This window comes from Protopterus annectens, chromosome 2.part1 (assembly GCF_019279795.1).
Source record: "Protopterus annectens isolate FY-2018-M chromosome 2.part1, PAN1.0, whole genome shotgun sequence".
Classification (NCBI taxonomy): domain Eukaryota; kingdom Metazoa; phylum Chordata; order Ceratodontiformes; family Protopteridae; genus Protopterus; species Protopterus annectens.
The window spans coordinates 1,939,585,380-1,939,598,398 of NC_056729.1; positions in this window are offsets into that span (position 1 = coordinate 1,939,585,380).

The window sequence follows — 13,019 nt, forward strand, 5'->3', positions numbered from 1 at the left end:
AGGATGAGGAAAGGTTTCTGAAAGGACTGCAAGACATTAATTGCTGTCCACCGATAAGATTATCTCACAACTGCTGCATGTATATCTGCTTGGATAGTGGTGCACCTGCAGATTTTGGGCAGACCCCAACTAGATTAGCACTTATTTCTCTAAAGAGACTTTATACTGTTGCAGAGGCAGGGGAGTTGTAGTAGGGAATACAATGAAGTAATTTGCATATGTATTTCCTTTGACTAGCTAATAAAAACAATGCTAAAGGCAATATAATATAAAACAAAATAAACATGTAAGCATTTGCTTGCTAAAATTACAGTTCTAACATCTAGTAGCCAGGGGGTTAATTAAATAAATAAAACATTAGGTAATGGAATTTTATACTATAGCAGACCACGTTCAATTAGCTTAGATTGATTCTTGGAAGGGATTATTTATTAATCAGTGGCCTCAGAACTTTCGTTCTTGTGTCAGATTATTTTTCTTTGACTCTAGGTAAAAGGTCATCAGGAAATCAAAGGGCAGAACTCTTCTTAGCTTCTTCCATATATGGGTCTAGCTTTGATATGAAATCTGCTATTGTTAAACTAGATGAAATATAATAAGAATTTTATCCATAGTATTGGAATTCTTTGTGAGACAAAGCTATTGAACAATTGTGTCCTTGTGATATCCACAGTTACAAGAAAATTATCATTTTGGGTCTTACTTCAAAGAGATAACATTTTTTAAATATAATTGCTTCTGCAGAACTGGATCATAAAAAAGCCTTCTAAGTCAACTTTTGGTTTCTTTTCAAAAATCTAAATCCTAGTGAAATAATGAGGGAGATTTGTATCTCAAAATATAGTTTAAGTTCTTGAATTCTTTAATTTTGGGTCCATGTATCTTTAGATCAGTTATAGCTGTACCACTTGACCTTGGATATAGAAGCAAAATAAACCATTATATTCCAAGAATTCTAAAATGTAACTCTAAATACAGTCACTAGCAATATTTCCCCAAATCAAATATACTATCTGAAATGGTTTTGTTTTAATACATAAAACACATTTTCAGATCTTGGTTTATGTGAAATGTAAATGTCTAGTTTCTTCATAATAATAGATTCATTCTATTTATGATATCTAAGCAACAGGGCAATAGTACTATGTTTTTCAAAGTAAAAAAAATATTACATCTCTCCTGAATAAAGCAAATGATATTAGTTTTGTACCAGTCATCAGTTTTATCTGCTGGATCCTGAACATTTATTACCTCCTCAGTCGTACATCACAAACTACCTGCTTACAATAATCAGCAGAACTAATTCATGAATATATTTTTCAAGGATATAAAAAAGTCGTTTAATAATAGAACACCAAACATGCATAATTATTTTACAGCATGCAATGTAATATGTAATATGTATCTCTTACCTGACATACATTGTTTCAGTTTCCTACCATATATCTCACTAATTGTACATACACCATACAAAGTTACCACTGAAGTTTGTCATATCATTCATAGTGCTATGATGAGAAATATAATTTGAGCATTAGGCTAGGTCTAGACACAATGAATCTACTAGTAAAGAAAAATCAATGCCATAACTATCAAACAAAAGCAAACCCATTAAATTAATAAAACATTCTGTACCTTCAACAAAAGGATTGTATCTTAAACAATCAATAATGCTGGTTATTTTGGCACATAAAACTATCTATATTGTTTTGCAAAATATGTTGATTAAAACTAATCAGTCAGAATACATAAATATGGTCCCATTTCATTGTTACTGGAACAAAACTTTGAATTAATGTGACATGAAAGAACAGCTTTTGCAAATGTCACTTTTTTTGCATCACAGTGTTTTTCCTTTCCCTTTAGTCCAACCCCATGAGTGCCAAATGCAATGAGCCGGTAATTTAAACAGCCCCCTCACTGATTTCTGCCTGAGGCTGTTTTTCTACATGCCAATCTGACTTTTAGTAGAAATGTCATGTTATCCCCTTCTGATATTTATCACAACATCTATGCACTGTGCAAGCTGGGAGGGTGTGTTACCTGTCAATGTTCTATGACTTTAAGAAGGCAAAATGTAGTTATAGGATCAATAAAAAGTTTAAAAAGTACGTACTGAATACATTTATTCACTGCTTTTTGCACATAAGTCAATAATTTGTTCCTTTAGTTAAGAGTACCAAGTTTGACTCTTCTCAAATTACCTACTCTGTAACTCTTAAGCAGACAGTGCCACAGATTTGTTCTTTAAAAGGGGCACTTTTGCCCAATAGGTTTACCCGCATAAATGAATAAAAGCCAAGACTAGATAGGCTTATTCCACAGAAAGAATATCATTTCCAAGTATGAAGAGAATAACTAAATTAGCTATTTTTTTCCACAAATAACATTCATCTATAACTTAAACTTTTAAGAAGAGGTGGCTACTAATAAAATTAATTGGATGTCATTCAAAAGGGAACCTGAAATTCTTGCTAGAGGCAGTCAGGACAGTACAAAATAAAAGTATTTCCACTGAAAGTTGGTTGAGAAATACTATTATCATAAATCTCTTCTTTCCATAGTGCACTCTGCATCCACACAAAATTACATGAAAGAGGGCAAAACCATGACTTTACGAAAAAATCTAAGTCAAGAGCAGCTTCCATCAAGCAATTATATGATACAACATAATAGAAAGTAATAATAACCATCCAAAATAATGCAGGGGCTTATGGTTGTCCTTTAAAAGAGTAACATATGGAAAATGTAATTTCATTATTAGTTTTGCTTAAAAACATCTGCAGTTTTTTTTTCAGCTTGTATCACCTCGTAGGTGAGATATTTTAACTTTTTTTCAGTGTACAGAGTACTTTATAAGAAGAAAGTTTTGGATACAGAGGTCAATGATGGAGCAAAAAGGAACTGAACCACTGACAGAGAAAAATATGAACCAAACATTGTTCCAAAATATTCAAATGTCACTATTCATGCACATTTACTGCACCCCATCACATAATACTTTTGGAACCAAGAACAGTCACACTAGTGGAAAAAGACTTCAGAGTCGAGTGCTGCTCAAAACATAAATTTATTACTTAAAAAAACTCATAAAACAACAATGGAGGTTAAGAGCTTTCGTCCTCTGGTAACTGGACTTCATCAGAACAATTACCCATAAGTCAGGAAGCCTTTTTATACATCATACTAGATTAATTGATTACATAATATTTAAGTTAGTAAAATTTCCTCAGAGTGCCAGCAGAAACAGATACTATGTTGTAAAACCTACTAGTAAAAACATATAACAGTTACAAAGAAATAATTTACAACAATGCGCAGTGCACTTGAAAGATTACTGCAGCTAAAATTAAAAACATTTTTTTCAGTCTTTTTATATAATACTCAACTATTACTATTAACTACTGATTCATTTCTATCTTCTGCTCTGCATTTTTTATTTTCTTTTTAAGAGCTCAGAACATGTAAGCATATTTGTAAGTATTTATTGCCCAAGTCTCTTTCCTGTTCTACAGTATTATACTTGTGTAGCTGAATCTGTTACCTGCATGTTATAACTGCAAAACGATCAATAAAGTTTGCTCCTATGACATGCAAGAAGGTTATCAAGGATTGACTCTCCACAGGCCTATAAAAATGTAGAGTATAAGAAGTGTATGCAATCCGCAGTAAAGCTGGAGGACTTTAAGCCAGTTGCCTGTAAGTGAATGCACACGCACTAGACTATATCCCTCATTTGCTACCACACAGAGAACTCATATTTTTCTTTCACAGTTTTCCCCAAGTTACATTGTCTTTAGTGGAACATACAAGTTATTTGTTAGGAAATCTGTGCATGACTCTCTCCTTTAATTTATCTTTTCATGATTCTCCAAAATCACTGAAACTAGCTACCCACTGGACAGCTTAGCAGAGGTGGTGGACAAGCTCCCTACCTTAAGTTTGGTCATTTAAAAAAAGAAACTGATAAACCAGAGACATTTCATCCTATCTATCATACACAATCTCATGCCAAGCCAACGTTAAGGATGGTAATATACTTTCCATACTCATCTTCTGTCTGCTAAATAAGCCAAATGATTGCTTTCTTATAGGTTCATATGTTCATTGGTCTATATTAGGCTAATGATAACTAGGGCCATTTTAAGCCTTGCCATGCATTCCCAAACCTCTTACAAGTTCTGGTACCCTTGATAAGTCAAAACAGGAGCTTGGGAGAAGAAATACTTACAAGCAAAGGCCTGGGAGATGAACCATCTACAGGCTGTCTGTGTCTGCTAGAGAAATATGTGGCAAACAAGGGATGAACTTCTGGTTCCCCATCCAATTGCCCAAGTTATACTTATAATGGGATAGGGACAAACTCTGCTTCACATGAATGGAGAACCTGTTCCCGCAAAATGGTAGTCTCTGGGATATGTAACTCTGCCTCCAGCAGGTTCTATTCATATCATGGACAAATGTTTAAAATTGGTAATTCTGATCATATTTATTTTGCAGATATGCAGGAGATCAGTCACTGTGGGGGTCTGACAATGCATTGCATGTCAGGCATAGATGTCCTCTCAATAGCCTGTAGGAGACAAAATATAAGTTGTCTTTATACGATATGATACTTAAGCCCTGTATTCTTTTAGTGAGGAACCTCTGTGGACATTCCAGTTGTTGGATATGTCTTGTTAGGTGCATACCAAAGGGGTTATTGTACTAAATATCATCAAACAATGACCTCTTTGAACCTAGATACTATACCATTGCTTATAAGCTGCACAGCATAGAATAATTCCCTCACTACTGTACACATGTGATGGTGAAAGGCTCAGTTACTGTCTAAGTGTGTCCACAAAGTCCCAGACTACTGGGTCAACTCTTAGGAGAGTGTTGTCATATGATAGTTGGCGTAGGTCTATGGCTTCCCAAAGGATCACTTAAATCTGCTGAAAAAGGAGTCCGGTTCCAATAGTACGTGCCACGAATATAAAGTAACCACAAATTTATTAAAACATTTCATAAAAACTGTGAGTTAAGCGCGTTCATCTATTACATAGACTTCTTCAGAACATCACCTCAGCTTCCACACTTGATTTAAATAAACCATTCAATTATTAAAACTAATCAAACAATTAAAAACTGACATCATCTTCTTAAAGTGCACTGTGCAAACTGAAATTCATATTCATGGTTCTAAAACACTTGTCACTTGTATCGCACATATTACAATCAAGATACATATTTGTGAACTAAAAAATATGGCAAATATTTTAAACATCACACTTTTTGTTTCCAGTATGGCCTTTAATGATATACCATCATTTATCCCTGGATGAATGGTAGAATTCAACAAAATTTGCCATCTGGTTTCTTTCTCATTTAACTTCTTAGTAATACTGTGAGTATCTAAAATTTACATACAATTTTGATACTAAAGGTATTTCATACTTGGATACATACATATATATTGAGAAAGGCCATTTTGCTTCCAAAATTTATAGGAAAAGTAAGTTCAGTAACATATATTTAGAATACCTTAGTTGCCACCCTTATAAACAAAAGGCTAGCATAATTAAAGGACAGTGTATAAGGGCAGCAAGAATGACTTCAGAATTAAAAGATATGGTGGTAGAACTTGAATTTATAGGAAACATGTTCTTGAAAAGGGGTTACCCTAGTAACCTTATTAATAATACTATAAAATATGTTAGGTCTGAATGGGGTAAAAAGTATAAACCATTATTAGATAGTGGAAGTGTGAATTTACAGTCAAATGTTATTGATATTTATGAACCTAGAAATGAATACAATCGGTCATGCATTTTGCAATATGGAAATTTTGTCAAGGACATTCGGAACACCATTACAAGTAATTGGAATATATTGAAGTCCGATGACAATGTTTATAAATTAATGGGGGAACAACCCTCCTTTGTATACAAAACTGGTTTTAATCTTAAAAATGTATTTGAAATGAACAAGTTTTCATCTGAGTATAATTTTAGGAGGGGTGGAACACATAAATGTGGCAACTGTAATCAGTGTTATGCTATTATGGAAGTTGCAGAGATAAAGTTGGAAAATATAAATCAGACTGTAGTGTACTTCCAGAATGGCAATTGTCATACTCAGCACGTGGTGTACTTAGCTAAGTGCACCACATGCCCCTGTTTCTATGTGGGAAAAACTGATAGGTGTCTGAGAAACAGGATGTATAACCATATTTACTGCATAAAGAAAAAAGATGAAACAAATGCTTTATACAGACATTTACAAAAATATCCTGGATGTAAAGAATTCAAATTTGCAATCCTTGAGCAAATAAGAGGAAATCCTAGAGGGGGTAGTATTCTATGCAGTAGAAGTCTATGTAATAGATGAAAGCGCTTAACTCACAGTTTTTATGAAATGTTTTAATAAATTTGTGGTTACTTTATATTCGTGGCACATACTATTGGAACTGGACTCCTTTTTCAGCAGATTTAAGTCATACATTTCTTGGTTGTTACTGCTGGAACTTCACGTTTGCTTCCCAAAGGATACTATTATGTATTTCTTGGTATTTAGTTTTAGTCCATAGCTGTGACACAAGCTACTGTCTGTGCTATCCTTTTCTGAAGAGCATTAGTGTCAGTGGGGGAGTCTATGACTGATCCTAATTTGCAATCATCTGTAACTTGGTTAGCTAGAGGCCATTGACATTGGTCTTAACTGTAGAGAAGTAAATGCCAAAAAGGAGTGGTCCCAGGACCAATCCCTGAGGGACTCCACTTGTGACTACATCTTTGTAGAGGTGGACTACTAAATTCTAACTTTCTTGGTCCTGTCTGTGAGACAACTGGCTATCCACCAGGTTAGATAAGAGTTTGTATCTAACCGCTTGAGTTTGTGAACAATGCCAAAGTGGGGTATTGTTTCAAATTCATTTGCCAGATCAAGGTAGGCAGTGTGAACCATTTTGCCCTCATCCATTGCTTTGTTGACCTTCTCAAAGAAGTCCACCAGGTTGAGTAGGCATGATCTGCCCTTGATGAAACCAAATAGAATTTGGTTCAGTGTCTGGAGTTTTCCTATGTCATTATCATTGCTGATCATCTCCATGATAATTATTTCCATGTCTTTACATATAAGACTAGTGAGACTTATGGGTCTATAGATTCCAGGGTCTGTAGATGGCCCTGTAGAGGCTACAGTTAAATAGTAATTCCAGATGGCCTGATAGGTCATATTTCATGCTATTTATAAGGAATGCTGGGATATTGTCTGAGCCCATTGATGCAGTGTTCTTGGGCTTAGAAAGAGCATTAAGGACCTGTTCCACAACGATAACAGGGGCAGTTATGCTTGATGGTATTTCCTCAAGGAAGGTTGAGAGGGGTAAAATCAGAGCTGGATTTGTCAGCCAGTAGGTTTACTATATCTTCTGGCTCAGTATAGGAAGCTCCATTAACAATGAGCTCTACACACAATTATGTGTTGCCTTTGAGGTTGAGGACATAGTTAAAGAATGCCTTGTGGTTGTCCTTGGCATGGAAGGCCAACTTTACCTCACATTTGGTTTTGGTATAGTTTATTTATCATCTGAACTGTTTGTTTAGTTTGATGAGAGTGCTTTTATCCTGCCAGGTGCTGCACTTCCTAATTTTTGCCATGATTTTCTTCCTTCTATAATACAGCCTATCGATGTTGTGATTCAACCAGGGTGGCTTGTTTTCTGAGTTAGTCCTGAATTTATTCTGATGAGTACAGCTTCCTCTCTGCTGCTATTACATACTTGTACAGGGTTTCTATCAACAGTTACACATAAGCAACAATGTTGTCAGAGTTTATGGAGGCCTGAAATTGTATCTTATTACTTAGTAGTAAGACGTTAGCCTTAAAGTAGTTCCTGAACATTACAGGGTAGCTGTGGTTCCAGGTTTCATTGTCATTTCAAAGAAGTCAGTTTTGCAGTGTGACCTTACCAGAGAGGACATCAGACTATGGGGTGTGCATCACTCTCCCATTTAGTGAGTTTGCTTCTCTGGTTGGCGTATTGGCAATCTGGTCCAGAGAGTTTGTATTTACAAAATCCAGGAATCTGTTTGCCTTACTTCATAGCATTTGTTACTGAAAGAAGTAGTCTTTGCTCTAAGTAAAAATATTTACCCTATAGCATATAGTTGCTTCATCAAGCAAAAACAGAGACTAGGTCTCTTTACCAGTGCCTCAATGCTTAGCTTTAACAATTTGTATTATGTATGCAACATAACTAAATGTAGACCTCACTATGGGTGAGCAAAATTAACCCTGCAGTTTAAACGTACACATAAGTTCAGTATAAATGGAATCCTCAGACTGTAGAAATAGCAATCACAGTCTTGGTGTTCATGTACTAAACTGTGGCTGTAATGACTGAAATGCCTTCTTCTTATCTGATTCAGGATAAAACATTTCCTCTTCATCCAACATGGATCAATTGCAATGTATTCTCATTTACAACTGGGTTAAATTTTACAAAGTATACATTCTGGATATTACAAAATCATAACTGTAATCTCACATCTTAAACACGTGGATTCTGCCCACAGGATACAAACTTTCAGTAATGCTAGAGCTCATAAAATAACAGAAAGAAGGGTACTACCACATCATAAAACAAAAAAATCACTGGAATGCCCTACAAAATCTACTGCCATGTTATACATAACAAGATGTTGTTATCATCTTAGTCAAAGTTAAGAGATTAAGAATAGCCTTTTCAATAATCCTGAGTGTCTCCTCTAAGCAAATTGGAGTAAATGCCAATAGAATTACCAAAAATAGCCTTTTCAATAATCCTGAGTGTCTCCTCTAAGCAAATTGAAATAAATGCCAATAGAATTACCTACTGACTTTTGTAAATTTATATTTCGAACAGTGCCTGGTGCTTGGTATTGTTTCTAACGGGTTGCGTTTCAGAAAGTTTCCAAATGGGCTAAATGTAAATGATGGATTTTATCTCGAACTTGTGGAACTTTTTAACGCTTTGGGATTAAAATGCATTCAAATGATTATTAACAGCAATAAAAAAGTGATTGCTTCACTTCATGATGAAATTACCTGTTTGGACACATATATTATCAGAATTATTTCAGGTCTTCCAGCACTGGGCAGTGCATATAACAATATTTTTGATGTTCTTGATATGTACAAGAAAATAAATCATTGTTATTTGTAAGAGGGAGACAATTCTGAGAGATAAAACTGCCTTTGACAACAAGAGTGCTTTCCCCATTAATGGCAATCTACATTGCTAGGTTGGTGGGGGTAATGACAACACCCCTTCTAAAGGTGATCATGGTTTGAACAATGTTAATTACATTGAGAAGCATGGCTTGAATATGGTCCCTTTAAATTTTGAAGGGAATGAAGAAGGTTTTCCCTTACTTCTGTATCACCTGGTAATCTTCAGAGTACTATTGGTGAATGTGATAGTAACAATTTATTGCACTTATCTCCATGGGTGAAGTAGTTGAACTACATTATGCACCCAAAGAGAACTTGAACAATCCTAGCAGTAAAAACTCTTTTGGTGATACTTCAAAAAACTACCCAGAATGCAGTAGTCCAGTTATCAGATGGGTTGAATGAGGAATAGAGGTCAGAGTCAATGGACAAAGTACAACTGAATAAGAATACTGGATCATCCTGTTTTTCCAGTTATGGCAATGGAACATTTTTATGGACAACACTAATAGGTTGACAAATATAAATGTTTTTGAATTTCTGCCCAAAGTATTTAACTTGTCTGGTGTTTCTTTTAGTCATATTCAGTTAGTCATTTTACAACTGGGACTTAATTTTATAATTTCCCATAGGTCTGATTTAATCAGGATGCTAAATGAGGTAAAAATGTAAGTACGGAAACTGAATTTGAATTATTTACAACACAATGTTGCCATGACAGGTGATGAATTGTTTAGAAACCATCTGATTTTAACCCAACACTACATTAAAGTATTTGAGCAGAGTAGTAAAAATAGGATTAGAAGCATTCTGAACTAGAAATGTGTGAAAAAATATGTTAATTTATTCATTACAACAGTTGCATTCTAATAAAGAATTAAGGTTTATGAAAGCAGACAAAGCAGACAAAGGGGGTTGATTGGTTGTAATGACAAAAAGTGATTACATCAAAGCCATTGAAGTTTTGTTTAAACAAGCTGGCAATTACACTGAAGTCAATTTACATGATATCAAGAAATGTTATAGGCCCACTGGTTGTCATTTATATGAACTACTTATAGAAGGAAGTATTGACTTCAAGACATACACTTATTTATTTAATGAACAATCACATGTAAGGACCATATTTGGAATCCCAAAAATTTGTAAAAATGAAACAGTGACCCCATTTTGGCCAATAGGGTCCTCCCCTAATAACATCACAAGGGAGATGTCTGTTTATTTAGACTACATTTTAAATCGCTTGGTATAAAAGATGGAGTCCTACATCAAGGATTCCTGGGATTTCTTGGGATATACAAAAAGGTTCCATATAGGGATGATAGTTGCATCATGTTTACCACGGACATAGCGTCTCTATTTATGAACATTCCTCAAGATACAGGAATGGAATTTTTTTGCATTTTTTTCTTAGTAAAATACTAGTTTTTCACACAATAATTTCATTGGAGTTTTTTTAATGAAAACTATGTTGGACAGCATTTTTGTGGTTTTTAATAGAAAATACTACAAACAAACCAAAGGGATTTCTATGGGGTCTACTATAGCACACGTCTTCGCTAACCTTGTGTTGGGATGGTGGGAAACTGAACTATTACCCCATATTTCCATATTTTCTAGTATAATTTTGTATAAAAGGTTTGTAAATGACCTGATTTTATCATAAAAGGATCCACTGAAGATTGTAACAGGTTGGTAAAAGAGTTAAAAGTTTGGATTTCTTGGAGTTTTCCTTTTAAGATTCTTGTATCACCTTTGATTTTTTAGACATAAGGTTAACCTGGAAGATAGACAAAACGTTATTTTAAAGTAAAGTACATAGGAAAATAATGTTTTTTAATAATTATCTTCATTTTAAAATCATCACCCCATTTTTATGAAGCATAATATTCCTAGAGGCCAGTTTTTAAGGCCATCCAGACTGACCTCAAACAATTCTGATTTTGTGGATGAAATTGGGTTTATAGTGGAGCTATTTCAACATAGGGGATATGGCAAGAATTTATTTTTTGATGAAAACATCAGAAGTGCTTAAAAAGAGATCATTTTCCACTTATTTTGATAAAGCCTTTGGTTAAGTCCTATGATAAACCTGACTTAAATCATTGTGACCAAGTTCATTCTCTATATGTTTTAGATATGGCCAGTGGTACTTATTGTATGAAATAAGTAATAATGAAAAAATGGAATATTATTAAGCGTAATAAAGAAATATTTGAAGTAGTAGGACCTGAACTCAAATTTGTTTACAGAAAAAAATTAGAGTTTTAAGAATCTACTTCAACATGACAATTATATTTTAACTAGTTACAATACCAGTAAAGAAAAGGGGACCTACAAGTGTAATTTTTGTTTTGTTTGCAGATACATTCACAAAGGATACTACATTTGCTTTCCTCACATTGATAGCCTATTTGACAGCTCTAGACATTTTAACTTCCATTCTAAAGGTGTGGTATATGCTCGCATCTGTTCTATATGTTCAACATTTTACATTGCAATGACTACAAGGTCTTTTCAAAATGTATAAAAAAACATTTTTATGCTATTAAAATTAAAGATATGAAAAATAACTTATTTAAACATTCTGAAAGTTGTTTAGGGTTTATAAATGTCACGCTTTATATATTAGATGATATCTAAGAGGACATAATAGAGGGTGTCTATAAAATAAACCTTGAACAAAGAAAAGTTATATGGCAAATGAAATTAAAGGCAGATTGTCACCCGAGGGTTGAATAAAACCATTAACATTAATTGCTTTTTAAAAAGCAGGGAGTAATTCCAATATCTAATTGTTTTACTAATTGTTTTATTAATGGGAAATGTGTTTTTTTATTGGGCAATGAAATGTATAAAGTAGGGTAAAGCAATTTGTAATGTATTTCTGATGAAGTCCACTACCCATTGGATGAAAGCATTAATAAAGTATTTTTAACACTACTGGTGTTTACTTTGAACTGGATCCTTGCTGCTTGCTGGCTCCTTTCTATTAGTGGACTTGGTTTTATATGTTCTGATGTCAGCTCTCCCACCTCAAAATTTCCATTCTAAACTATGTACCCTTCTGCAGTCGATACATTTTTCCACTTTTAACAATGTCATGGTTATAGCACTAAGGTTAATTTTATTTGTTTATAGTATCAGACAAATCCGTGTAACTTCATGGATAAAGTATGAATATTAGTATTCAGCATATTATCAGTTTCTGTCATTCACACTTCTACTGACAATAGTAGTATACACAAAAAGTAGTTATTACATCCTTAAGAGCATTAATATATATATATATACTATCATTATAATGATTAATCCACATCTTCATGTGCATAGGATCATAGGATCACAGGAAGTTGCTAGGCTATTGGCCCTGAGGCAAGTCAGCACCCAAAGCCCTTGTCCAGAAGGTGGAATTCCAGTGGTGTATTTTCTGTTTCCCATCCAGTTATCCAGATTGCGCTTAAAAAGGGATAATGATGCACTCTGCCTGATGTGGAGAGGGAGTCTATTCCACAGATGGGGGAGTCTCTGGGACACAAATCTGTCCCGCCAACAAGTCCTATTGATAAATGTTTAGTTCTTCCTATTTTCCCTTCAAAATATAGAAGACTCATAATTCCTCTTGAAAACCCAAACAGAGAAGCTAACTGTTGCAATAAAGGTCATTTATGAAGTGGATTGAGTTCTTCCCTCTCAAGATGAGGGCGAATTTCACAGAGTTAGTATCATTCAGAATCTGATACTGTGCCATGATGCCATATAGTCCTACTCATCATTCTGTATACATTCTAGTAAAGCATTTCTTTGATGGCTGATAACAC